We start from the raw sequence: 4,391 nt of genomic DNA on the forward strand, positions 1-4,391 counted from the left end.
TGGTGACACTAGAAGGTTCAGTTTTATTGATAGTTAGGTGGTGACACTAGAAGGTTTAGTTTTATTGATAGTTAGGTGGTGACACTAGAAGGTTTAGTTTTATTGATAGTTAGGTGGTGACACTAGAAGGTTCAGTTTTATTGATAGTTAGGTGACACTAGAAGGTTCAGTTTTATTTACAGTTAGGTGATGATACTAGAAGGTTCAGTTTTATTGATAGTTAGGTGGTGACACTAGAAGGCTCAGTTTTATTGATAGTTAGGTGGTGACACTAGAAGGTTCAGTTTTATTGATAGTTAGGTGACACTAGAAGGTTTAGTTTTATTGAGCGATGGAGAGAGTTTGGCGTTTGATTCCTGCACCATCTGTAAATGCCAAGTAGGCTACTTCTAGGCTCTATAATTTTCATTGTCATTAAAGCTGTGTTTAACAATACAAATATCTTTCAAGCATAATTTTGAAACTCAAAATTAACACTCAAAACTTCACACAAGACTCGGATACCTGGATCTCCTTCCTGTTGCGTTAATTCATATTTAATTTGTTTGTATCTGTAAACAGTCGTAGTGATATTGTACGTTTTTATTACACTGCATGAACATGGGACTAAAAATATGTTTCACAATGCTGTAAAAAGTAATAAATTATAGATCTAAGCTAAAATATGCTGTTTCAGAATTCCACAACTATATGCAACCGGAAAGTCTGTCCTCCTGTACATTGTCCACCCCACTTCCAGGTGGCGCTACCTGACCAGTGCTGCTACACGTGTAGTGAACCAGAAGAATTAAAGTCAGTCTGCTTATTCGAAGGACGAGCTTATGAGGTATGCAGAGATGAATATAAGAAAAAAGTAAAAATAAAACTGAACCTTCTAGCATCATCACCTAACTGTAAATAAAACTGAACCTTCTAGTATCATCACCTAACTTTATACTAGTCGCCGCCAGATAGCACTTTCCGCTAAAATCTTCGATTTTCTGGCTACCTATAAAAAGACAAATAAGTTGTTAAATGTTTATCTTCGCCTCGTAACACCAACCTCATGATGGCTCGATACTATTGGTCGAAACGTTGTGATTATTAAAACGAGAACCTGGCTGCTGTAAACATTTGTTGTTATTGCATTTTCAATTAAAATTGTGGTTTGTTAAAATTTTATTGTTTTTAAATAGCAGTAAATTAAACAATAAGAAGTTCTGAATTCAAATAAATAACGAACTGATGATTAATTTTGCACCTTTTTTCTAAACGTTAAGACAAAGCAACGTCGCATTTTCATTTATTCTATAAAGATAACTTTATCTGAATTTTTTTGTAATTTTATGTTTTCTTTCGAAGTTAGTTCGATTTTGAGAAAAATATTGCTTCTAACAAAATTTTAAAGCTCTTCTATAACTTCTATAAAGTCCCTCACTGGCTCAGTGGTAAGTGTGATGGCTTATAACGCTAAAAACCAGGTTTAGGTGCCCGTGGTGGGCACATCACAGATAGCCCATCGTATAGCTTTGTGTAGCTTAACTAGAATAAAAAAAAAACTATTTTGTATATATTCTTAAGTATGTTTGATTATCTGCGTTTTTATGTATACAATTTGCTTAACACACTTAATTTTATAACTTTACAAGTGACGATATTTATTTTTGTCTTCTATTAATGTCGTAGTTTCATGTATTATTATTTTTATATCCAGTTTCCATATTTTGTAATGACATTTATTTTCTTTCGTTTCTAGGCCTAGTGGTTAGGCCTAGCATGGACTGGTGGTTAAACTGCTCCACTCGCAATCTGAGGGTCGCGGATTCGCATCCTCGTGACCGAACATGCTCGTCCTTTCAGCCGTGGGGGCGTTATAATATGACGGTCAATCCCACTATTCGTTGGTACAAGAATAGCCCAAGAGTTGGCGGTGAGTGATGTCTATCACTGCTAATTTACGGACTGCTAGTACAGATAGATCTCGAGTAGCTGTGCGCGAAATTCATACCAAGCAAATTTTTAATTCCATTAGATTATTAGACTAGCCCAAAACAGAGACACCGTGATCAAAACGCCGATGGTGGTCAGTTTGGTTTGGTCCTCAATTTAGCAGCGATAGACTAGACTCACTAGAGGGAAGGCAGCTAGTCATTACCACCCACCGCCAACTCTTGAGCTACTCTTCCACCAACGAATAGTGGGATTGATCATCACATTATACGCCTCCACTGCTGAAAGGGCGAGCGTGTTTGATAGGAGGGGAATCGAACTCGCGATCCGCAGATTGCGAAGCGAGCCACCAGGCCACGCCAGACCACCGACGGTCAGCGCTGGTAATAAGTAAAGAAGAGTTCATGGTCAGTGAATCTTTAGTCTACTCCACACCTACCTCTACATCGTGGACAACATTCGCCCGAATGCAGGGTGTATCTGATAGATGGACAAGGCAGAACTGGACAGGCTTTCTTAAAACAAACAATACTTCCTTTCTGGAAACAAAGAGTTCAAGTTTAAAAACTCTCAGGGGGATACTTTGAACAATTTAAAAACTCTCAGGGGAATACCTTAGACACTTTAAAAACTCTCAGGGGGATACTTTAAACAATTTAAAAACTCTCAGGGGAATACCTTAGACACTTTAAAAACTCTCAGGGGGATACTTTAAACAATTTAAAAACTCTCAGGGGAATACCTTAGACACTTTAAAAACTCTCAGGGGGATACTTTAAACAATTTAAAAACTCTCAGGGGGATACCTTAGACACTTTAAAACTTTCAGGTTCTTGGAACACTTTAAAAAATCTTAAAGGGATACTTTAAGTAACTTTTAAAACTCTAAGGTACTTTAAAAACATCCAGGAAGACACTTTTAAAAAATTTAAAGAGGATACTTTAAACACTTTTAGTCGTAAGTAATTTTCATAATTTTTTTAAATGATATAACAGTTTTTTTTTTATATAATAACGTGTCTTTACAGCTGGATCACGACCTCAGTGGGCCCCTTTGGCAACTATAGTTCTGTGGATCCCCTTTCTCAATTAGCCCTCTTTTTTTTTAATTCAAAAAATATTGTACCAAATGTAGCGCTTTTAAAGTTCTGTTTACATCTGGGAAGGCTGTTGAAAAAATATAACCATTGTAAGACCCTTAACATCAGGGGCTCATACGCATCTGTCTACTTTGCCTTTTGGGTAATCAGCCCCTGCGTGGCCAATTCTACTCATTTAATTGTTTTAATAAGAAAAAGGGTTGTGAAAACTAATGAAATACAACAAGAAAACTAAATCAGTAGTTTCTATACTTTGTGGTTAACCTCATCTTATAAAACTATAATTGTGTTAAATACAGAACTATAAACTATTTTATCCTTCATAAGAGTAACGATAATTACAACCACAATGTTGATCAAGTAACTTTTAACATGGTATTCTATTGTTTTTATTTTTTTCCCTTGTTCAAAGTGTAATTTCCTTTTTTTTTTCTTTTTTAAAGATTGCGAAACTTTGACCAGAAAAGATAAGATCGTGATGTTTAATTTTTTTTAAAGAATATTAATTACATCAACCTAAGCCTATCATACCTGGCAGCGACAAAGTACACAGGGGTCAGTCTTTGTGTCTTCAATTTCTTCTCCATCCTGATAGACCTTCCCTCCCACCGAGCAATCTGTACCAAATAAAACTTGGAGTCGGCTTGAAAGGGTCACGAAGAAAATGTTATTGCAGGTTTAATATAGTAACACATTTACAACGTTTCGACAAGATTTTGTCATCAAACTTGTACCAAAATAATCAGAGGCGAGAAAACTTTTATACAACTGCACATAAGTTCTTGTAAGTAGTTGCTTGTCTTATTCAAATTGAAAATATTAAAATATACGGATTGAAACCAACACCATTTTGATCATAGTGTGACCTTTATGTCTTAAGTCAACAGAAACCAACACCATTCTGGTCATAGTGTGACCTTCATGTCTTAAATCAACAGAAACCAACACCATTCTGGTCATAATGTAATTTAATGTCTTAAGTCAACAGAAACCAACACCATTCTGGTCATAATGTAATTTTAATGTCTTAAGTCAACAGAAACTAACACCATTGGACACAGTGTGACCCTCATATTTTCTAACACCTTTCAAAGTAAACTATAAAAATTTCTTCGGTGTTGTTACAGTATGTAATATTTCAGTCGTGTAACTGTACTATTATAGTATGTAATATTTCAGTCCTGTAACTGTACTATTATAGTATGTAATATTTCAGTCCTGTAACTGTACTATTATAGTATGTAATATTTCAGTCCTGTAACTGTACTATTAAGTATGTAATATTTCAGTCCTGTAACTGTACTATTATAGTATGTAATATTTCAGTACGTGTAACTGTACTATTATAGTATGTAATATTTC

General features: G+C 35.1%; 1 long non-coding RNA gene across 1 annotated transcript; it reads right to left on the reverse strand.

The window, feature by feature from the left end:
* Window positions 1–931: 931 nt before the first annotated feature.
* Window positions 932–3,646, reverse strand: LOC106477753. The gene is made up of 3 exons (XR_001292024.2): window positions 3,561–3,646; window positions 2,369–2,468; window positions 932–988 (listed from the first exon to the last, which is right to left on the reverse strand). It is a non-coding gene; the product is annotated as an uncharacterized LOC106477753 (long non-coding RNA).
* Between the last annotated feature and the right edge of the window lie 745 nt (window positions 3,647–4,391).

The sequence above is a fragment of the Limulus polyphemus genome, unplaced genomic scaffold, assembly GCF_000517525.1.
Source record: "Limulus polyphemus unplaced genomic scaffold, Limulus_polyphemus-2.1.2 Scaffold78055, whole genome shotgun sequence".
Taxonomy (NCBI): domain Eukaryota; kingdom Metazoa; phylum Arthropoda; class Merostomata; order Xiphosura; family Limulidae; genus Limulus; species Limulus polyphemus.